We start from the raw sequence: 25,657 nt of genomic DNA, 5'->3' as shown, positions 1-25,657 counted from the left end.
CTGCCACCTGGCTGAAGGCAACTATAAGATGTCATAGATTCTAAGATGCATCCAAATTTCAGAAATATTACAATGAAAAAAATCATGTGTCACAAAATGTATTCAATTTTTAGTTCTGTTCTGTTCATTTCTGTGTCTTCAGTAAGAGTGTATGCGTTTTCAAGGTATAGTTAGTAGCATATAATTATTTTTAGTGTCTCAGAATACAGGCGTACTTGGGAATTATTAAAATATGGTTTTTCTTTAAACGGAAACTTGTATCTTGTGTATTCATAATGCTACTGTTTTAATGTAAGTAATCACTATAATTTATGATTAATTTAATGTCTTTAAGGCATAATATATACAGCTTTAATTCATGTTTGGACCCAACAAACATTTATTGTTCTCATATTACCAGGCATATTTGTGTCTCAGGAGATTATTAACTCTCATACTTAATAAGAATTCCTCTAACTTGAAAACTCAAAGATTAAGATTTCTGTGATATCTATGTATAGATAGCAAGGCTATGGTAATGCAATTGGTAAAAGCTTGTTTTGTTTGAGAAAAATAAGGCAGAAAACAAAATTTACTTCTTTGAGAGGATACACTTGCCATCTCTTCTGTTTCTTAGAAAATGGGTTTTCACCATGCTTATTCATAACCAGTACCTGCTTCTTGAACATTTGGCTGAGAAGAAAAAGTAGCGTAGCAGTCAGCAGGAACTCGCTAATACAAGAGAATGCTGTATGGAATGAAGTAATGCGTACAGAGCATGGCACCTGGCAGATGTGTTTCCATCTGTTGCTCAGACTTTTATCTTATTTTCCCTCCAACCAATTATATGGTCTTTCCATGCCTGGCAAATAGTAGGCAGTCAATGAATGATAAGTTCCTTCTATTTCCTGCTCTTGCTCCACAGTTAAAGCAGGGCGAATACTTGGGCTGAAATGATTTTCCCTTCTTTACAGCTTGCCTACAGTTTTGAAGAAAGTAGATGTAGTGGACTGAATGTTTATGTGACCCCCACCAAATTAATATGCGAAATCTTAACACCCAAAGTGATGTTAGGAAGTGGGGCCTTTTGGGGGGAAGTAGGTCATGAGATGCAGAGCCTTTACGTATGGTATTAGTGCCCTTATACAAGAGGCCCCAGAGAGTGCATTTTCCCCTCTGCCATGAAAAGTCACAGCTAGAAAGAGCCATCTATGAACAGAAAACTCCCCCTCACCAGACACCAGATCCACCAATACCTTGGCAGGTCTTGGACTTCCCAGCCTCCAGAGCCGTGAGAAATGAATTCCTGTTGTTTATAAGCCACCTAGTTTATGTTTTTTTTTTTAAATAGCAACCCGAATGGACTGAGACAGTACGTACTCCAAGCCACTCACAATCTCAGATTCACATATGCATTGAATGCCCCATGGAAACAAAGTCCATCATAGCATGTTTGGACTAGAACAGGTGCCTGAGACTCTTTTGGCCTAAGGTTGCTATGGAGATCCACTTCTGGAGCAAGGCAGCTCCAGGATTCTGGGAGACCTTCTCGGGGTAAGCAGATGTGAGATTTCTACAGGGACTCCGTGGGATTCACCAGAGCCTGTATGTGACACCTGTGACCTCTGCTTTACTGGGGACCATGTGGCCCCCCTCGCTGCTCTGTATTCCCCACAAAGATTCAGGCAGATGCCCAGTGGTCACTCTGACCATCACAGACAGGCCTGTTCCAATTGTTACTGTGGAAAGGACCTTAGGATATCTGAAAGTTGACCATATGCTCCTCCAATTGTTCTTGTATACACATCATTTAACACTGGAAAGTAGTAAAGTAGAGTGTTCATGATTTGTGTGGGCTTTCCAGCTAGCCAGACAAGTTCCAATCCTGGTTCTGTTACCTAGAGTCCTATGACCTTGATCAATTTACTTAGAACTTCCGTTTCAGCATTTGTGATATCGGAAAAATGCCTGTCTCACAGGGTTTTTGTAAGGATTGAATGAGATCTGTACCTGAAATGCCTGGTACAGGGTAAGCACTAAATATGGAGAGCTATTATGATCACTGACAAACGTGACATTTAAGACTTTTAATTCAACATCATTAGCTCATCTGTCTTATTGACACTTAATCAAGACTTTCTAAAGAGTGAGCTCGTATTAATTTCCCGGTAACTCAGTTGTCTACTTGAGTTCATTTTCTTTCACCAAACTGAAACTAACTCCTGTGGCATGATTGATTTTGCCAGAGTGATTCTGCATATCCTAAACAGGATCTTTCCATCTGCTGCTCAACCCCATCTGTTCTTGCCTCCAGCTGATCCAATTTCATATCCAGTTGGTAGAGGGCCACCTGAAAAAAAATCTGCATTATGTTCTGATGTCCTGAAGAAATCTTGAGAAAAATTCAGCATAAAGAGTTCAGTCACTTGGACACACTAAACGCTCAATAAATTATTTTAGGGGAAATGGGGAACTTGCCATATGGTGCTGTTTTTTTTGGTGGTGAAATTAGGTCATATCAAAGTTGTATTAGAAAAAAACAAGGAAAACTCGTGCCTAGCAGAGTGCTATGTGCAGTACAGACTCTTCATACCCAAGAACTAAGTAATATAGTACTATTATTATGTAGAAGGATTGCAAGTCCTTTGAAAGTGATAAATATTCCAAAGATGTATCATTTCATTTTTAAGGTATTATTACTTTTATATTAAAAGTATGATATTTAGATGATTAGAGAAACTAGGACATTTAAGACTTCAATTACTCTTTCACAAAATACGCACTAGACTGCACTCGCTTGAGCTGGAGTATCAGTGAACATTTATGAAGAAAGAGATGCTTCCCTGAGTGGTGTAGCATGGTGTAATAGCAACAGCACTGAGCATCACCCCAAAACAATTTGCTGGTGCTTATTAGATGCCAGATGTTGTCAGAGGCACTTTGCCTTTATTACCTTCATGTATTTTATCAAATTAAGATAGAATTTATTGTTTGATGCCCCATGACTTTATGTGGCACTTCCAAAAAAGATGTGCCATTGATTTTAAGAATCATCCCAATTAAAATGTGAAATGTGCCTATGTCATAGAATGGAAGAATACAGTAATCTATGATTCCTTATAACACCTCTATGAGGCTCATTTTACATATGGATAAATTGAAACTTAGTGGTATTAAATGAAATGCCCAAGCCCCTTCCAGTTAGAAAACAAGGAAATCTGGACTTCGATCCAATTTTGTCTGCTCCCTACAATCTGTATTAACCTTGGGCTTCAATGCTCTGGTTCTGCAGTGACTGTAGTTCCAGAGATAGTAAGTACCAGTGAACAAAGCTCTAGAATGAATTTGTACCTCTAGTGCTGTACCTGGAAGCACGTCTTCATATCTGAAATAAGTATACTACATTCACCCATTTCTTCCCCCTTTTTTCTAGTTTCTTTCTTCATTCGTTGATGATCTACATAGAAAATCATGTTTTAAACGAATTCCTTTTCTCTCCTCTGTACCCTAAAGGATCGCGTGTTTTGAAAGCAGTGTAGCTAGCATCAGAAATCATAAGAATAGGAAGAATGGCTTTCTTTAGGGAAAACTTAAAGGTTTCTCTCCTTTCTTGTAGAATTTCTATTATTATAGAAATAATAGAAATACGCTTTATCTTTGATTAAATAAATGATGGGTTTAATACAAGAAGTCATTGCATTACTTGCTTTGGCCTGGAAAACAACTGGTTAGAAACCTCCCTAGCATTCTACCCTCTCATACTTTCTAAATCATCTCCTTCCTACCTTTTTGGGCTCTATGAGACTATAGCCAGCACTACAGGAGCTATCTATTTCTTCTTCTTGTGACTCTAAGATTCCGCAAGTTCAAAACCCAAAGCTTGGCAAGAAAAAAATCCTAAAGGTAAGTAACATATTTCAATTATTTTACAAATCTCTTTCCTCTTTCCTCTACCAAATACACAGAGGATATCCCTTGAGAAGTTTTACAATCTAATTTGTTTAGTAGATCTTGTGGCCCACACTATTTAGAGCAAAATATTCGTTTACTCAACAATTTTTTTTTGTTATGTGCTATGCTAAGCACTTTACATTTTATGTGCTATGCTAAGCACTTTACATTTACTATGTACAACTTACACAACCACTTGGGTAAGTTTGGTTCCTAGGGATTAACTGGATTGCAAGGCCATGAAGCCACAGAGTGCTTGACACCATGCAGAGGGAAGTCAGGTTGACTCAGAGCCCTTACTCCATCTGCTTGGGGCAAACAGAGAAAACTTTTGGCCTAGGATATTTTTCATCAACAGTGAGTAATTACTAAAGTTATTGTAGAAGGGATTTCAGTCCTTAAAATGTATTATGTATTCAGCTTTTATCCTGTGAATGGTGAAACCCCATCTCTAATGAAAATAGAAAAAAATTAGCTGAGCTTGGTAGTGGGTGCCTGTAGTCCCGCTACTCAGGAGGCTGAGGTTGGAGAATGGTGTGAACCCAGGAAGTGGAGCTTGCAGTGAGCCGAGATTGCACCACTGCACTCCAGCCTGGGTGACAGAGCAAGACTCCGTCTCAAAAAAAAAAAAAAATATATATATATTCAGCTTTTATGTAAAGGGGGATATCCACTTAATGATATTCTTTCTTATTTCTTGATGAGACCATATGATGGTTAAAAGAACCAACTGAATTCATTAAATTTTACTGTAATGGGAAATTCTGTCCACTTTTGTCCTGTGACTATTAGAAATGCATTTTTTTACACATATTTTTTCACTTTAAAAAAATTCCAAGCCCTTTTTATTTATCCCAGCGTTCTCTATCTGTTGAAATAGCTTGCTGTTTATATCAGTCAGTGAATTGAGTTTGAAGTCTCTTTGATATCTCTGATAAAATATTAGAAAAAAACCTGGGGTATAAATGCCAAATAGCTGTTTTAGACTCCCCATTACATTTGAATTTGATAAGTCTATGGATCATATATATAGCATGTGCTATGGCTTTTTACTTTCCATTCTCTGGCCAGTATTAAACTGTAAATTGAAAGGAAATTCTTGGTCACCATCAAATTGATTGATTGAGACATAAGCCAATCTTTAAGTCAAACTAATGTCAAATAGGACATAGAATTCTGGGATAGTTCCAATTATAGAATCAGAATTATGGATTCTTAATTCAGAATAAATTATAGGATTATACTATCACTTATAAATTTTAAGTATTCATTGAACTAGATTTTGTGTTTTCCTTTTGTGTTCCTTTCATTATTTCTATTAAGGAGTTCAGCCAAAATATCCAATTAATTTTTCCCTATCACTGTTAAAACATTTTCTCAGTGTTCTCAGCTTCAGTCTTTCTCTAAACTCATCCTTCACACAACTGGCATATTGCTGTTTATAAAAGTCATATTATATCCCAGCTTATAAACTTCTGATGGCCTTCTATTGCCTGGCTTATAGGAGAATGCCTACAACTCCTTAGCCTGATGTAAATTACTACCCTCAATCTATCCTCAAAGTTCTTGCCCTAACTTTACTACCTACTATCCCTCCACAAAAACCAAGGAACCGAAGTGAGAATGGCCACCTTAAGGTTTCGTGCAAAAACTTTGCCTTTTTTCTTATATTTTACATCCCACCTTCTATCTTCAACACCCACACCCCGTATCATCTTTTTAAAAAGCCTTCCTTGGCCTCCTCAGTGCAGAGAGATCTCTGTTGCCCTCCAACTGTCAGAGCACTTCTCTCTCTCCACTCTTTGTTTAGTGGTTGTCATCTCTTCTCTCATTTCTTCTCTATTCCATTTCTTCTCTTGATTTGCACATATATATCTTCTCTTTTTATCTGGATTATAAACATTTTGTGAAAGATATTATCCCAGTGTTTGCAGACAGCGAGTGCAGGGTTTCTATCCTCAACAGAAATGTTATGTCTCTTTAGATGTTTATTTTTAATTTTATTGGAGAATACTATTATCATACATCAGTGTTTTCTTTCTGAGGAAAAACAATCTTAGTTTCCCCTATCAAAGTACACTTTTACAATAATGAATTACTCTATTCATAGCTTTGTTATAAACTTTCTTCGAGTTCTACCCAACTATACTAATTGAAGTTGTAAAATAAGGTATTAGATGCAATTATAATATAAAACACATCAACTCTGAGTAGAGCAGAAGGGCTTGCCCCAATAAATTGCTGGGTCAATACTCCATTAACAACCAACCTGGTGCTACTAAGAATGCTCACTAGAAGCACTGCTCAGGATATCTATAAACTGCACAAACCCATAGAGACAAATAAGTATATATTGTTTGCCTCTTTCAATTTTCTTTTAACAGCTCAACATATAAAATTGAAACAATAGTTATTTTTGTTTCAAAGGATGAAAGTAACTATAACTATTGAATCCTAACATTTTTAATGCTTTAAAAATTAGGTAAATATTTGATACATAAAATCTTAGACTCTATTTAAGCAGCATTTGACCTTCAGTATAATCCGTAGCAAGTAAATTTACCAGTACCTCAGAATACTGTAAAATTCATTTCCTTTCCATTACTTGAATCCACTACTTCCTCAATCCACGTTAAGCAAAATTTTCTTTTCCCTGTCTGCCTTCCCTATATGGAAAGTGCTGGATGCCATTATGGTATCATGTGACACACTTCTTTTGTTTCTAGTGTCCCCCAGACAACTACTCAGAGCTTTCTTTTTCAGGCATTGTGTGACCACCATTCACTTCTCTTACTTCTTAAATATCGATTTGAGGCTCCGCAATTAAAGAAAAAAAAAGGAAGCTGGTAAAAGAGGGTTTTTTTGGGTGATATTGTGTTTTGGGACAATTTTTTCAAGTATTAAGAATCATATCATTTTATGACCAGGGAGGACCAAACTGAAGTCCAGGAAAATGACTGTCCAAGAAGATCCACAGTTACCTTTTTTGATACTCATATTGGTGATACAGACATGCCAAAACTCGTTCCTTCTGATGTGAGATTTAATGATAGGTACCATTTCCACATGGCCTCAATTATTTGGTAAGCAGGGCTGTTAACTATGGGGAAATTCTGTAGTATTTGGAACTTCCCCCACCTCTCCATACATTCATACACAACTCTACCGCGGACTCGAATGAGGTAGCAAGGCTTACTAGCTTCTCAAGACTTCGTCATCATAGCCAGACTTGAGAGTAGAGTTTCTGGGTCCACATCTTACAGATATGTGCCCCATCTTTACTACTAGAAGACAACAAGGAAGGAAGAAATTCTACTCTCTGCGATAGTTTAATCTGAAATGCAAGCTTAAGAATTCCAGAAACTGGAAAAGTATTATTTCAGCCTTTTGAATAAACGAGAGACTACACAGTTAAACCTCTGAAGGCTTCACCAAGCCCCTCAAAGTGAATTTCTGCTAAATAGAATCTCGAGACACTAAACACATAATATTGGCATGCAGAATGTCTGGATATTGAATAAAAGGTTTACTGGTTTATATAGATAAGCCATCCCCATACACCTTCTGAATGCCTTGATGTCTGCTAGAAAGACAACACAAACCTTAGTCATGCCAGGGAGACAGTAAAATAGCCTTCTTATATTGAGTTATTTGCTGCTTTATTTATTTTTCTTTTTAAATATAACAGTTGTGGGCTTTTACAAATTAATACCAAAATGCCAAAATAAATAAAAGAGAACTTTACTACTTTTGCTTCTATTTTGTGAGAGTACCAGCTATGCCAGTATTTTCTTTGTTTTAAGCCATTCACCTATGGGCATATTCTGTAGCTTCAGTAATTTTTTTTTTTTTTAGCCCTTGCTTGCAAGTAATTGGTATTGATTTTTGCAGGTTACTGCTAATGTGTTTAGTTCTGAAAAGAAACCTAACTGTACCCTTCTCATCCTATAGTCCCTTGAAGAAAATAACATGTATAACTTCAGAGCAAACTGCAGTGGTATCCAACTTCTTTAGGCAAAAATTAGGGGTGGGAGCCAAGTTTTTTCAGGGCGCGTGTCTTCATACCTCAAAGGTAGTGATATGTCTTAACCTCCCCATTATTTCAATTCAACGTGCTGATATACGAAGTGTGGTGATTAGTGGTTAATACTCCTTATGCTAGAGGAGTAAACAACTAAACAACGTAGAAATCTCATTTAAGAACAAGGCCCTAGGGAGTGACAAGAAATAAGTCTACCCCTTAAATCAGCACATTCAACTGGGTCGGTCATTAACAACATTGGCACTAATAGCTTTTAGCAGCAGGGCAGCTGCTGATTACAATTGGGTTTCCTGCAACTGTGGCTGCAGAAGAACTGAAGCCCCCATTACAAAGGCAGAAAACTGGGGGAATGCACATGAATTCAAGGTAGAAGGGAAAAGCAAGTGGAGTGTGTAGACTTGGAAGAAAAGGATTCACAATTTTCCATATAGTTAAACACAACTTTGCATATCAGTCAGTAAAGGGAGTCAAATATATGGTTTGGAAAACTCTGGATTATTGCGAAGCAAGCTTTATTATCCAGAATCAGCTCAAGAAGGTAGTACCTACTGTAGAAGACAAGGTTTCCTTCTGATAAAATGATATTTTCTGTACCAACTCTTGTCTCTTGCAGAGTTGACAAATAGCAAATAAGAGTAGAGTAATAAAAATTATAATAAGAAATTTACATATCATTGTTTTTCTAGGTAAAAAGGCAAAAAGCTCACACCTTAAACGGCAGCCATATTTTTGACTGAAAATGTTGTCTTAGCGATGTCATATACATCGCAATGATAATCATCAGCATCCAACTTTGAAACATCCACTTGGCATCCTATTAGTGGGGCAGTATGAATGATCAGGGCACGGTTCCCTATGGCAGTATTAATGATGCAGTGGAATCAGTCAAGGACAGTTAACACAGCTGAGGTGGGTAAATAGGGTGGATAAAGGAACAGGAGATAAACTGTTATTACATATCAACATTTTGACATAATCTGGCAGGCTGACAAAATAGACAACACTCCAAAAATATATCTAGAAGTCAGATTAAAAATTTCAGTGGAAACTTGCAATACTTCCAACAGGGTGGGATTTTATATAAAATAGACTCTTTTTGGATTTATTCATGGGATTTTGTCACTTAAAAAGTGAGAACATCTTGTTATAAAGGAGCTTTTCATGTAAGAATTTTTGATATGTATTTGCTAAACCAACACACAGATATGCCCGCCTGGATATACACAACATCTCCATGTATCTACGGTTATATAGAGCACTTGAAAGAGTCATCTAAATCTTCTTTCTTCATTTCTTTATTTCTCATTCACTTTCATGTGTTGGGAGTGAGGTGGGGAGGTGAGTATAAAATAGAGAGTCCATCCACTTTCCATCATATTCTAGTCCATCTTCTCTACCCACGACTCCATAGAAATTGCTCTTGTCAGACCATAGAAGACTTCCATGAGACTAAATCTAGCGGACAGTTTCTCTGTCCTCAGTTGGAACATTTGAGGGACATTTCTTCTTTTTTAAACACTATTGTTTCTTGGCTTATGTGATGTAACTTCTGATTTTCTTCCTTTCTCACTGCCAACCCCTTCTTAATCTGTTATTTTTCCCCCAATAAAATGAATGCTTTTTGTTTTTTAATCTTGGTCAGATCATTATACTCTTTCAGTAACTTCCAATAACTTTTAGTAGTTTTTCATTTCATGTAAAATAAAACCCAAATTCCTCATCATTTCCCTAAAGTTCAGCTTGATTTAGTCCCTACCTGTCGCCACAATTTTATTCTGCACCACATTCACCGTGCTCTTCCGCCTTGCCTTCTTTCCTGTTTCTCCTCAGCCATTTTCCCTTTTCAGGGCCGTTTCCTTTGCAGGTTCCTCCCCAACACCCAAATTCTTCACAACTCTGAATCCTTCCTGGCAGTCCAATCTCAGTTCCTAAGTTACCACACTGGAAGACCTTCTCCAGGACTTCCATTTCACATTCATCTTGCCTCTTTCTGTCATGTTTATGTTATTTATAGCACTTATCACATTCTGAAAATATCTTTTTTATTTGTTTATGATTTATTGTGTTTTCCCTCCACTGGAATATACATACCATGGGGATGAGGAACATGTCAGTCTTGTTGCCTTCTGTATTACCATTGCTTGATACATAAAAGGCACTTAATAAATATTTGTCAAATAACACAGATATTAAAAATTTCAAGGCCCAAAAAATATCTAATGGGACCTAGAAAACATTATTTCAGTGAATTGCCCCCTCAATGTTTTATCTACTCTGAGGAAGAATACATTTCCTATATCACTTACTCTTTTTAAAAATTAATCTTTTCATAATTAATATAGTCATGTTGTTTAAAAATATAATAAAAATTCCTATTCCTCTTTATATTCCTGTCACAAATATGCCTAGTAACTATATACTGCTACCTGCCACAGGTAACTATGTCTTTAGTATCATTTGTGTTCTTCCAAGGTTTTTAATGCAAAGTCAAGCATACATGAACATATGTTATTTTCTCTTTTTTTAGACAAAAGCTAGACATATTAATCTGTACATTTTTTCCATTCAGCACTCTGTTTTAAAGATACTTCCACATTAGTACCTAAAGAGCTTACCATAAAACTCAGAAATGAAGGTACTGTAACACTGCCATAAACATAGGCAAATAAATCAATGGGACAGAAAAGATAATCTAGAAATAACCCACAGCTATATGGTCAATTCATCTTTAACAAAGGTTCCTAGGGAATTCAATAAGGAAAGTCATTTTAAGTTTTTTTCACAAATGTTTCTGAAATGACTGAATAATCTAATATGAATAAATTGATCCTTGCCTCACACCAGATACACAAATTAATTTGAAATTGATCAGTAACAAATCTAAAAGCTAAAATTATGAAACTTTTGGAAGAAAACATAGGAGAATATTTTTTATGAACTTGGGGAGGCAAAGCGTTTTTAGATAACACAGAGAAAGTGCTAGCCACAAAGAAAAGCATTTAAATTGAACTTAATCAAAATTAAAGACTTCTCCTCTTTGACATATTACCACTAAGAAAATAAATAGGCAGATCGTAAAATCATAGACCGGCAGGAAATGTATCATTCAAATATATATCTCAAAGGACTTAGATTCAGAATGAAGTATTTATATAACTCAATAAAGCAGCAACGAAAAAATAGACACATTAAACAGACATTAAACAACAAATTGAACAGACATCAAACAACAAAAGACATGCAATAACCAATAAGCAAATAAAACAGTGCCCAGAATCATTAATCATCAGGGAAATACAAATTAAAACCATAATGACAAATCACTGTACACCCACTGGAATGGACCAAATTAAAATTAAAACTCTGATGGCTGCACCAAATGTTGGTAAGGGAAAAGCAACTAGAACTATATTATTTTGCTGGTGGATATGTAAATAGGTATAACTCCTTTGGAAAATTATCAGATTCTTATAAATTTAAACATATACCTACCTTATGACCTAGCAATTCCACTCCTAGGTAGAATTTAAAAAAAATAGATCTATAAAAAGATTTATACAAAAATGTTATAGCAGCTTTATTCACAATATTTCAAAGCTAGAAACATCCAAAATGGCCACAAACTGAAAAACAGGTGAATAAACTGAGGTGTGTTATTTAATGAAATACCATTTAACAACATGGAGTAAACTCTAAAATATTTTTCTGATGCAAAAAGTCAGACCTCGAAGAGTATACTCTGTATTACTCTATTTCTATAAAATTCCACAACAGGTGAAATGAATCTGTTGATGGAAATCAGATCTACATTCTCCTTTGAACTGAAAGGCACTGATGACCTAGGAATTGGCATGACAGAATTTTCTAGGTTGATGAAAATGTTCTATTATCTTGATGGGTGTGGGATACACAGGTGTATACATTTGTCAAAATTTACCAAACTGTGTGCTTAGAGTCTGCATTTCATGATGTAAAAATTACATTTCAATAAAAACACTATAATTAAAATATAATATCTTAAGGTATAAAGTAATAACAATATAAGTAACATTTAAATAAAGGAAATGAATGTTTAAAATGAGGATCAAGATCTGGAATACAGAATTCATTATTTAGATGGGATTGGAGAAAGGAAGAGAAACGTATATATAATGGGCACTGACTGGTAGACCTTTTCAGCAACGCTGTTGAAAAGCTGAAGTGAAAAAGGCACCATCAGGAAGGTGGACAAAACTAAAGGTCTGCGTTTCCCATTGTACCTTTTTTCTAGTGCTGGTACAGCTTACAGCAAAACTTCAAGAGCTAGAACCATCTATCTGAGACAATTCTTTTCCCATTATACCACTAACGAGGTTTATGCCTTTCCTTGCTTTCTCATCTCTATGATTAAAATTTTATGGTGACCTTTAAGTTGAATTACTCTTTCTTTTATCCAGAAACTGAATTAACCAGAGCTTTATCCCAAGCTTAAATTACCTGTAAACCAAATTGCTCTGTAGAACAGAGTGAGAAATGCAGCAAGAAACATCAAGAAACTGGATTCAATGTCTCTAGAATGCTACAAAAATAGAAGTTCTGCTTGACTTAACATTCATGGAATTTACCTTGAAGGATATTATTTTACTATCAAGCTACCTTCTCTTCCTTCCCTGTCTCTGAAGTAAGAACTATAACAATAAATGAAATGCAGAGTCTCCTAAGAAAATGAGATTTGCTCTAATTTAGCCTTTAAGCCATTTTGTTAATTGCTTTTTATTTTTTAAGGCTGCAAAATAAAACCTAATAAAGAAAAGGATTATAATTAACCACTGGGAAAAGTGCACACAAGCTTAGAATTAGCATTGTTAAATTTTTGAGGAAAAAAGGAAGGGATTAAGATAGAATTGCATTTTTAAAAATAGAGATAGGGGAAACATCTCTCATTGACAGTGGCTCCACCTATTTCCAAATAATTCTGCTGTCTGCATCTCCCAACAGACCACGTGCTTCCTTTTAGGACACCCATGGGAGATCTAGCAATCGTGAGTGCACGGGGCATCCATCACTTGGCATTCATTACATCAGTCTTCTAAGACTGATGGCTGCACTTCTCTCTAAGGGAAAGCAAATATGATCAATTATTGCTCCTGCTCCCCTGTTAGCACACTATTAGCTTCTACAAATTATGGAGTAGGGTAAAATTTCATATAAATTGTATTAGCAGAACTAATATGTTCTTGATTGAAGACTGTCTATTAATAGGAATTTCAAAGACAAAGGAACTTTATCAATGAACATAGGCCTGAGATACAGAGCCTCAAAGAAATTAGACCACCATGATAAGAAACCAAGCAATTTAAGAGCACAATACTTGATAAAATAAGGATGCCTACTCGTACCATCACAGAGCAACCACACAATAATATTATACCTCTTTGTAGAAAACAATGGTTTTAAGATATACAGTTATGTGGGAATAACTGATTTTTTAAAAAAATTAATGAAAAATTCTATAACTACCAATTGTATACAGAAAAGATGATATAATGAATTCCCATAAACTCATCATTTAGATTCATTAATTTTCCAGCAAAAATAAGCCACATCTGCTTAATTTTTTTCTTTGCTATTTTTTTTTTTTTTTTTTTTTTTTGAGACAGAGTCTCGCTCTGTTGCCCAGGCTGGAGTGCAGTGGCACCATCTCAGCTCACTGCAAGATCCACCTGCCGGGTTCACGCCATTCTCCTGCCTCAGCCTCTCAGGTAGCTGGGACTACAGGCGCCCACCATCACGCCCGGCTAATTTTTTTTGTATTTTTAGTAGAGACAGGGTTTCACCATGTTAGCCAGGATGGTCTCGATCTCCTGACCTCGTGATCCGCCCACCTCGGCCTCCCAAAGTGCTGGGTTACAGGCGTGAGCCACCACGCCCGGCCTTCTTTGCTATTTTTTAAATTTTTTCCCATAAGTTATTGGAGTACAGATGGCATTTAATTACGTGAATAAGTTCTTCAGCGGTGATTTGTGAGATCCTGGTGCACCCATCAACTGAGCAATATACACTGTGCCATATATGTTGTCTTTGCTAAAAGTTTTTAAAACAAATCCCAGCAACATGTAACATCATACCTAAAATACTTCAGTATCCATCTCTAAAAGCACAAACATTGTCTCACAAGATAACAGTGATATTATCTCACCTACATATTAACAATAATGTCTTGGAATCATGTCTAGTGCATACTAAAATTTTTCTAACGGTTTCAAAAATGTCTTTTTCTTAGTTGATATGCTCGAATTAAGATTCAAATACTGTATTTGGTAAATCTCCCAAGTCATTTTTCTTTCTTTCTTTTTTAAATTTACAGCTTTGCTCCTCCTTCTTCCCCTCTCCTTTTTTCCCATGCCATTAACTTTTGGCAGAAACTGTGTCAGTAGTCCTATAAAATGTCCTTCATTCTGGATTTCTCTGTTTGTTTCATTGTGGTGTCATTTAACTGCTTCCTTCCCTCTCTATTTCCTGGTGGCTGGAAGTAAGTGATAAAGGCTCAATTAGATTTAGGTTCAACTTTTGACAGAAATGCTTCATAGATGGTGCAGTCTGCTTTATGTTACATTATCTTAAGAGAAAAAATAAGTTCTAGGGTTCCAAATTCTAGTTATAATGAAAACCTAGTCCCTCTATTGTCTAGTTCTTTTTCAATATTTTATCCAATGGATTTAATCACTGATGAACATTGCTTCGATCAGTTATTTTATTAACATTGCAGAATGGTGAGTTTTATTCTTACACATTAATGAACTGCAATATTTCCATAAAAAAGGCTATTCATCATCAAGTGATTATTTTGATTACTGAAAAACATAACTCCTTTTAAAGTCAGAATAAATATTTAGTTTTTTCCCCTTTAATTATCAATTTTCAGAGCGAGTAGTTGGTGCCTTAATAATTTCCAGAGAATTTTTGAAAAAGAGTTCCCAAGCAGAAACCGAACTGTAGGCTAACCATCTCCATTATTTTTAAAACTCTAGCTCAAGATCCAGGTTTCCAGAATAATTCCAATCTCAAATCCTCTTTTTTACCCTACATTTCCATAAGATTAATGTGTTCTGTCATTTTTTCATTATATCAGAATACATGAAAAAAATAATAATTGAAAAATCAATTCCAAACAGCAATCTCAGACCTTCCCGTACATACCCGTCTTTGCTACCTTTCTGTTCACCTTGGTAACATTCTTTCTCCATCCCCCATCCTCAGAATGGTCCCCTCTCCCAAGCCCTCCAGCTCAGTAACACCTGTGTACTGGAGCCTCTCCAAGGCAGGGCTCCTGGTGATCCACAGAAACCTTGAGATGCTAAAGACACTCTCTACTCTTAAGAAAATGGAGAGGATGAACTTCTTCTGTGTGGATGGGAAATTCTGTTAAAGTAATATAAAAAACGACTGCTCATGCTGTTGCTTGAGACAATGTTAGTGAAACAGATCGTTGCATTTTTATACAAAATCACTTTAACTCTTTCACTGTACATTAAGCAATAGTCTCAACACCACTTATTAACACGGCAGCCAGAGTCTGAGAATATGTAAACACAAGGAAAGGATATCTGGGGTGTATCTTTGGAAATAAGATTAAGAACTGCTGAAAGAGAGTACTGGTGAGCTCTGAACTGTGAGGCCAGTGGACATCACTCGATTCTGTGACACAGGCAGCCCGCGGAGCCCTGGTGGTCATCTTTTGTACAAGTGCTTTTGTGCATACAAGCTATTCGTGGATTGAACCCTTGAAGAACAACTCAAAACATGTTACATTTGTGATAAGCAGCATAATGGCCCTTTAAAAATGTCCACACCTGGATCCCTGGAATATGTGAATATGTTGTATTCCATGGTGGCAAAATGGACGTTGCACACGAAATTGTGGTTACAGACCTTAAAATAGAGAGATGATTGTCTGGGTGGGACATATTGAATCATATGAACCCTTAAAAGTAGAGAGTGTTCTCTGGCTTGAAGCAGAAGAAGGATGTGGAAGGAGAGAAAGTCAAAGAGATTCCAAGCTTGAGAAGGATTCCATGTTTTCTGGCTCTGAGATGTCGGGGCCCACATGCAAGAACTAGAGGCTGGTTCCCTGTTGACAGCCAGCAAGGAAATAGGAATTTCAGTCCTATGGTCACATGGAACTGGATTCTGCCAACAAACTGAATGAGACTGGAAGCAGATTCTTTCCACAGCCCAGCTGTTAATCATCTTGACATCATCTTCCTAACACCCAGAACAGAGAAACCAGCAGAATCAACTCAGACTTATGACCTATAGAATTGTGTGAGATAATAAGTTTGGGTTAAGTCACTAAGCTTGTGCTAATTTATTATGGAAGCAATAGGAAAGCTAATTAATATTGCTATTGTGTCTACACTATCACTTCATAAAAGGACATCATACTCTCTAATTAATGGATTACCAATTGTTTCCTGACTGCAGACTATCTGAGTTATCACAGTGTATATGAGGAACCACTCTCTCCCTCCAACCCCTGGTGCTCCCTTCTTTCTAACCTTGTCCCTAAAACGTAGGACTACTATTTCAGCTATATTATTTTGTTCATTATTTTCCCAGCTACATTATTATTACTAGGTACATTATTAACAAAAATGTTCTAATTATTTTGCTTTGCTGTTACCCCAGGAACCCAATAATTGTTTATAGGATGATTATTTGTAGGATGACTATATATATAATCATGTCATCATTTATAGGATGAATATAGATCATTTATAGGATGAACATGTATATTCAAATTTGAAACACTGACTTAGCAGTGATCTTCTGAAATACCTCCTGTTTGAAAGTCAGGAACTACATGCATTTTACATGGTGATGAGTTTCCCGATGGCATGTAAAAGTGCTATACTAAAAGTAATAAAAGTTTAATATGTAAGACTAATTGGATTCACAATCAATAGGTTATATAAAATGAAGGTTTTAAAGGGCAAGGCAAATACTTTCTTTAATTGAATAATGTGCCTCTCAAGCTGTTTTCCACAGAGAGAGTAATCAGGAATGACTATTATTAAACCAAGCTAATTTCACCTTCTGTGGAAAAAAAAAAAGAAGAATGTTGAAGGAATAATGCCAAATGCAGCTACACCATTTTGATGGAGACAAATGCATAACAAGGTTCAGTCCTACAGGCAAAAAAGACCAGAAAAGACACCAAAATAATTTAATAAATGATGAAAATCATGTAACAAAAGCTTTCTAGATGATGGTTTAATGGGATGTTACTAATGTAAATTTTATGCCTTGTTTAGCTTTTTCTTCTGGTGGAATTTTCCAGTGTGACACCCATATTTAATATCAGAGTTTCTAGGAAAATAAAAGAACTAGAAGGGTATTTCACCTGTAAATTCCTTGGAAGATCTGGGGGGGCTGAAATATCAAAGTCACATTAGAAAAAGTAATTAACTTAAATCCCTTTTGGAAAGGCAAAAAGAAAAGTGAATCAGAAATAAAAATTATCTTACCGAGAACATTTAAAAAGTGCCCAACAGTAAATGTTAGCTATTGTTCCTGAATACTTTGTCCTTTGAGCTTGTCGACTTTTTAGTCACAAGGCAGTGCACCATCATATTGCCCAAACAATTTACATCACAAAGGAACTATAATATTCTTTTAAAACGAAGAGAGGGTGAATTAATAAGAACCATTATCATACCAGATTCCTTCAATCTCAATGGAATGGCCAAATGCTAGCTGGGAAAATTACTTCAGACTTCTTAACTGCTATAATTGAAGTGAGATTTTCCTCCGTGCGTGCATGTGCAGAATATAAATATTTTAATTTCATCCGTTCAGTGAGTAATATCACAGGACTGCTATTTTACGGAAGTAACATTGGAGAATTAAAGGGTGAGCTTGGGAGTGGACCATATATTTCTAGAGAGACTTTTTTTGCTAGGAGGTTCAGTGAGCATGTGTTCATTTCCTCCTTTTTCTTTCTCCAAGAACAGTAGGAGTGATCTGTGTTTCTGCCCAGAAGGTAACCCTGTTGGACGCTATCAACACAACTGTGAGACTATTAATGATTACATTTAAAAATCTAGCTACCTTCTGCTTCAATGAGTTTCCTCTCCACTACATAAATACACATGAGGGTTTGGAGACATATGACTATCTTTTTCATCTAAAAAGGCTTTCTTCTTCTCTGAGATTCTAGGCATAAACCATCCCATTGACTTGCCAAGGGACTGCATCAACTTCCTGGTAAAAAATGTGATATTTTGGACTTCCCCTGGTGAGACTAGTACTCCATAAAGGTAGTTTTTGGTAAAGTTATTTTATTGGCATGAAATCTCAAACTAATCTTTCCTAATGCATTTCGACATAGTATAAGCTATGAGTCCATCTCCCATCTGAACTTGCTTTTTTTTTTTCCAAATAGTGAAATGATCTGAAACTATTTTCAAATAGTGAAACAATTTTTTAGCATCAACCAAGGATCAAATGTTCTCTCAGATTCTGTGGTTTAATTAAATTCTCCTTGATCCATAGAAGCCAGGTGACTATAAGGTAATTTAATTTATTGTCTTATATTCTGATGTCTTTAATATATACTACATGTATATTCCTTGACACAGATCTCTTAATAGGTATGTGTGTATTATTAATATATGTTAGTCTACACCAGCAGATCACCTTGATCCATCATGTGCTCATTTGCTTTGTGAGAAGGGGACCCAACTTTTATGTGAAATCTCTTCCATTACCCATAGCCAGCCAAAATTTTCCGATGAAACAGGCATTTTTTAAAAAGAAGTATATTGTCATAACAGTCACTTATCCTTTAGTGCTAGAAACTCTCTCTGAGGAGCACCTCTCTGAAAACCAGCGAGAGCAGAGAGAGGACCTGAGGCCTTGTGGCTGGGATGGTGCCAGAGTGGCAGGATATTGAACGGATAGGGTGGGGAGGGGGCAGCTGAAAGTAGAATGAGTGGACACGTTGTGATTGTCTAGGAAGGGGCAGGTCCTGTATTGACTTTTTTTTTTTTTTTTTTACTTTTTAAATTATTACAGTTTTTTTTTCCTACTTATATAAGAACTCTGTACTGTAAACATCTCCGGCTGACCTGTGCTTCTTCCTAACAGAATAGATGAATGCCTCTATCAAGGTAAATGATCTTTCAAGAGTTAGATGTTATTTTAACAAACCAAATAGTACATATTTTTGCAAAAATAAATTTCCTTAAAGTAAAACATCAACAACGAAAAAGTCTAATGTGAGAAAAGAAAGACTAAGTTACAAAGTTTACTCCTGAACACCGGCCTCCTTCCTCTTCCTGGAACATCTCAGACACAGACTTGCCTTGAGCCTCTGGACTGGCCGCTCTCCCTATCTGAATGTTCTTCCCCCACATAGTCACGTGGTGAATCCCTGCACCTCTTCCAACTCTCTCATAAATGTCACCTCCTTCCTGAGGCCAATTCCCACAACTCTATTTAAAATTATAAGCCATCCTCACAACTCCAGGCTCCTTCGCCCCTAACATTGCTATTATTTGATTTTTTCCTTCTAATCTACTCTATACTTTGTTTACTGACACAGTACCTACTTCATGTTCTTGCGTTTAGTATTTATCAGCCTCTCTTTCCCCATTAGAATGCAGGCCCCACATGGAGATTCTTCTACTTATTCGCTCATGGAGAATATGGTCTTCACTCAACAAGTATTTGTTGAATGAATGAGAAAAAGAATCAAGAATTTTTTTTACATTAAGGATATCAAAAAGCATACAAATATAATCTGAATTATTTGGGTCAAGATTGCAAGTAAAATGTATGGGGATCATTGAATAATTAGGCTAAATGGATCTGTCAAAGGATGGATACAGTGTTTTCAAGCTCCTCTTTCCCAAAGGGTTTAAGCATATTTGATAATCATATATTTATTTGCTATAAAATACAGTAATGATTATTTAAAAATTTTCAATTTGGCACTTCTTCCCTAGGGGACACTGGGCTTCTAGGGAGTCTTCATGAGCCAAACATCGGTAATATTATATTTTCAAGAACTGCTGAGTTGGGAGGCAATTTGTAGCTCTGGATCTGAAAGCCATGATTTGGTGACACTGTGAAACTGCTCTTCTTTAAAAATACTGTAGTCGGCTGGGCACGGTGGCTCATGCCTGTAATCCTAGCACTTTGCGAGGCCTAGATGGGTGGATTGCCTGAGCTCAGGAGTTCGAGACCAGCCTGGGCAACTTGGTGAAACCCTGCGTCTCCACTAAAAATACAAAAAATCAGCTGAGCGTGGTTGCACGTGCCTATAGTCCCAGCTACTCGGGAGGCTGAGGCAGGAGAATTGCTTGAACCCAGGAGGTGGAGGTTGCAGTGAGCTGAGATTGTGCCACTTCACTCCAGCCTGGGTGACAGAGCAAGACTCTGTCTTAAAAACAAACAAACGAACACAACCCCCAAAGGTATTGTCCACATTTTATTGAAAACTGGAGAACAAGACTAACTAAGGTTACATGCCTACTTCCTAGTAACTTTATCAATCAATTCTGACATGTACACTGTAACTGAGTGCCTCTCTTGAACAGGATTCCCAGCCTAGTCTGACTCTTTTCTTCTGCCTTCATGTAGCTCCCATACCACAGAAAGAGAAAGGAGGAACCCCGGTTCTTGCTTTTCACTGGTAGAGTAGAACTTCAGTCATTCTTTGTTAGAGATTACTTTAGACAGAGTATGCAACCAGTCGTGTTGTTGTTTCCAAATAACTTAAAAATGAAATTGGGTATTTTAACTTTATAAGAAGATAAAACTGCATTTGAAATCATAACAATCAAAATAACATTTGTAACAACTTTTGATTTTAGTGATCTCTTTCATTCACTTATTCTAATGTGAAAAGACTGCTTTTTTAGAAAGCCAACAAAATAAAAATTAATATTAAACTTTCTACCTGTATTGAATCAGCAAGTATGCATTAAATTCTGGAACGTGAAAGAGGTTGGCTGAGACCGATTTTGACTAAAAAAATATTTCCATGGCAGGAAAGAACCTACTGATTATATGGCAAGCTCTTTGACTTATTATCTATTAATAATTTTGTCCTCAACATGAACCCTGTGAGGTACATGTTATTCATGTTAGTACAGCTGTTTTTTTTTAGTACAGAAAAGTGAAAATAAGGGAGAAAGTAAATTACTTAAGATCACAGAGAATGTAAATCCAAGTCTACTTTGCCTATCCAGAGCTCTGAGTCCTATGATCTTCCAAAATAATATGTTTCTGGTGTGCTAAAAAGTAAAATTATATTATTGATATATATCTATATCTATCTATATATATATATATCAATTATATAGTTGAAGGTTTTTAAAAATTAAAACTAAATAATATCTATTTAAGAAGAAGAATTAAATAATTAGGTTTAGCAGTACTTGGCATCTGCCATACAAAGAACTTACAAGAAAATACTTTCCAACATCCACGTTTACTCTTTTTAAGCATACATTGAATAAAAGCATAGAGCTGGCTTGAGATGAGTCATCTGTTCTGTCACATTTACAAATGTCTACCCAAAACAAAGCTGGCAGTTTCCAGTAAAACTCAGTATGAGTTGAAGCCAAGACCTTGACTCCAAAATCAAATGTGACTGAATCAGAACCCCTCCAGCCTTCCTCAGCACCTCACACTGGAATGAAGAAGAGATTCTACATTCTAACATACGTTTCAAGTAACTGAGAACAAATAGGTTCTGTCTCTGCAGTGTAGATTTTCTCATTAGCAAACCATATTGTGTCTCATTCCCTATACAAATTGTAGCATAACATACCAGAATACAATATGGAGCAAAAAATAAGCTTGCTAGTTGTGGAGCCAATAACTGATAAGAGAAACTGCAGCTGAAGACAAAAAAGAAAAATAATGATGCAGAAAAGCTGGTCTAGGAGAAGGTGGAAGACAAACAGCAGATTGTATTTTACATCCTGGTGGAGATGCATAGTAAAGGCTAAGGGAATTTACAGCTTATCTGGCCTGACCCTGATGCTACTCATGGGGGATGAGTTTCAATCCAGTTGTGCTGAGAGGACTTGGGCAAGTTGTTTTTCTTTCCATATCTGATATTCATTTAAAAGGAGGAAATAAAAAAATGCACCTTTCACTATTATTGTGAGGATTAGCACTAGTGCCCAGCACTGTGTCTGGCACTGATGCAGGTTCTTAGTAAATAGTAGCCTTTGTTATTTACAGATGGGGAAGAAAGTAAGCTTCAAGATGGCATTAGTATGTGCTGAAACTGGAAATAAGGAGAGAAAACAGATTAATCTGAAATACGCCATGTCAGATCAGTATTAGAGAGCTTTCCGGCCACATTGTACCTCATCTAGGTTCGTCCCAGGAAGGCAAGCTGCCTGCTCGTGCTGCCAGTAGTAGGTGGGAGGATTCTAGAAGTAAAGCTGTTGTCACTAATCACTGAATCATTTTTTTTTTCCTTCCTGGTTGGCTGAGAACCTCTCCTAAAAGCCAAACCGTTCTTCCCAGATCCCTGACAACTCAACAAAAACTCAACTTATTCTATGTAATGGGCTCATCTTCGTGCTTTAGAAAATTTAAAAAATGAGTATATCCTACTGCCTGCCTTTGAGTTTTCAAAATTATTAGAAAGGTAAAGCATGTGTATTCCTAACCATAGTCAAAACTAGAATAAATTCCAGAAACACGTTACTACAAATTTTAGAAAGAGAAATCCCGTCTTCTTTGGGATAGTCAATAAGGACTTTATAGAAGTCAGATTTAACTGGGTTTTAAAGGATGAGAAGGAATTTCACACTAGAATACTAAATCTGCTAACAAAGGAGATGCATTCTAGCAGCATTTTTATGTGGTCTTCAATTGCACTACCAAACAGAGAAGTAACATTGGAGGCACAGAAATTAATTACAGATGCCAGGTAAGGGCAGAAAGAATTGGATGATGGGGACAAGGGTTAGACACAGGGAAGTGTCATTAGTGTCAACCAATTTATGTCAAACCTAGAGAATGAGTGCAAATACACATATGGTAGTCTTTGGGAGGATAGAAAGAATAAGGTAATTTGAGGAGGAGGGAATGCAGTAGATAGTTGCCAAAGATAGCCACCAGCAATCCCTTTTCCACTACATACATGAGAGATGGAATTGATTTCTCCTCCCCAGAATCTTGGCTGGCCTGTGACTTTCTTTGATCATTATAATGCTGTAGAAGTGACGCTGCCCTTTCCGGGCCTCGATGTTATGGGTCCCAGCAGTTCCTGCTTTCACTTTCCTGGCTCTCAGCTAACAAATTGCAAAGAGGTACAGAATATCATCCAGTATCCTATAGAAAGAGGCCATATGGAGAGGCCAGGACAATGGGACTTCATATATATAGTATATATAGAGAGAGGAAAGGGGAAAGGAGGGGAATTGAGGTATCCCAGGAGAGTCAGTGCCAAGGTCCCAGACATATCAAGTCAAAATTTATTTACAGAGAATCATAGAAGTCTCAAACTACTTTTTATTTTTTTAAAAAAAGAAAGTGAACATATCACTAAGGAATGAATCTCAGACATTTTTTGAGTACTTCCCATATGACTGGCAAATGTTAAGGGGGCATCAATGAAAGCCTGATAAATATCTGGCAACCCAAACTATCTGTTATTCAAGATTTAATGCTTAATTCAAAACAACTCTTAGAGAAACTGTCCTGACGCTCACATCACCAACTAGGGCATATTAGAAGCTCTCCCTCATGTTTCTAGAAAACCTGATCTATTCCCCCATCATATAGTGATTTGTTTGTTGGTCTGCCTTAACTGCTAAACTCAACCACATATGCACAGAGACCAATAACTTTTACCTTTAGTATACAGCAGGTGCTTACTAAGAAATATAATCACTTTAAGGTTATGTACTAGGCACTCGATTGATGGATGGGTGGATAGATGGATAGAATGACTAGGTGCTCTGGGAACACAGTGAAAACTTAAAATTTAGCTTTAATTTTTTTTATTTTCAATTTCTATGGGTACATAATATTTGAACATATATATGGGAAACATGTAATATTTTGATACAGCATGCAAGGTGTAATGATAAAAATCAGGTTAATGGGGATCTCCATGTTCTTAAACATATATCATTTCCTCCTCTTCTTTTTTTTTTTGTTTTCGTTTTTTTTTGTTTGTTTGTTTGAATCAAGGACCTGCTCTGTCATCCAGGCTCGAGTACAGTGAAGTAATCATGGCTCACTGAAGCCTCAGTCTCCTGGGTTCAGGTGATCCTCCCAGCTCAGCCTCTCAAGTAGCTGGGACCACAGGCATACACCCTCATGCCAAGCTAATTTTTTAAAAACTTTTTATTCTTTTGTAGAGATAGGGGTCTCATTATGGTGCCCACTATGGTCTCAAACTCCTGGGTTCAAGCGATCCTCCCACCTGAGCCTCCCAAAGTGCTAGGATTACAGGCTTGAGCCACAATGCCCAGCCATATATAATTTGTGTTAGGAACATTTCAATCCCACTCTTCTAGTTATTTTGAAATATACAATAAATTATTGTTAACTATAGTCACCCTATTGTGCTACAAACACTACATCTCATTCCTTCTACCTAACTGTAGTTTTGTACTCATTAACCATCACCTCTTTATTCCTCCTTCCCCACTACCCTTCTTAAAGTCTGGTAACCATCATTCTACTCTCTACCTCCATGAGATCAATTGTTTTAGCTCCCACTCATGAGTGAGAATATGCAATATTTGCCTTTTGGTGCCTGGCTTATTTCACTTAATATAATGAGCTCCAGTTCCATCCATATTGTTGCAAATGACAGAATTTCATTCTTTTTATGGTTGAATAATATTCCATTTTGTATATGTACCACATTTTCTTTATCCATTCATATGTGGGTAGACACTAAGGCTGCTTCCACATCTTGGCTACTGCAAATAGTGCTGCAATAAACCTGGGAGTGCAGATACCTTTTTGAAATACTGATTTTCATTCTTTTTTATATATATTCAGCAGTGGGATTGCTGGATCATATAGTATTAATAGCTCTATTTTTAGTTTTCTGAGAAACCTTTATGCTGTTTTCCATAATGGCTATACTAATTCACATTCCCACCACCAGTGGGCAAGTGTTCCCCTTTCTCTGCATCCTTACTACCATCTGTTATTATTTTATCTTTTTGATAAAAGCCATTTTAACTTGAGTGAGATGATACTTATTATGGTTTTTTATTTGTCTTGCTCTGATTATTAGTGATGTTGAGCATTTTTTTCACATACCTGTTGGGCATATGTATGTGAAAAATGTCTACTCAGCTATTTTCCCTACTTTTAAATACAATTATTAGTTGCTTTTTGCTATTGAGTTGTGTTCTTTATATGTTCTGGTTACTAATCCTTCTCAGCTGAATAGTTTGCAAATATTTTCTCCCATTCTGTAAGTTGTCACTTCACTTTGTTGATTGTTTCCCTTGCTGTGTGGAGATTCTTAGCTTGATGTAATCCTACTTCTCCATTTTTGCTTTGGTTTCCTGTGCTTTTAAGGTCTTACTCAAGAAATCTTTGTCCAGACCAATGTCCTGAAGCATTTCCTCCAATGTTTTCTTTTACTAGTTTCATAGTTTCAGGTCTTACATTGAAGCCCTCAATCCATTTTGATTTGATTCTCAA

The 25,657-nt window shown here is 36.5% G+C and overlaps 1 protein-coding gene across 1 annotated transcript in view; it reads right to left on the bottom strand.

The window, feature by feature from the left end:
• Positions 1 to 25,657, bottom strand: part of CNTNAP2 (contactin associated protein 2) — a 2,300,337-nt gene that overhangs the window by 587,515 nt on the left and 1,687,165 nt on the right. The window lies entirely within an intron of this gene.

Source organism: Pan troglodytes, chromosome 6 (assembly GCF_028858775.2).
Source record: "Pan troglodytes isolate AG18354 chromosome 6, NHGRI_mPanTro3-v2.0_pri, whole genome shotgun sequence".
Classification (NCBI taxonomy): Eukaryota; Metazoa; Chordata; class Mammalia; order Primates; family Hominidae; genus Pan; species Pan troglodytes.
Note: the sequence above shows the minus strand (reverse complement) of the source record. Positions and strands in the feature narration are given on the sequence as shown.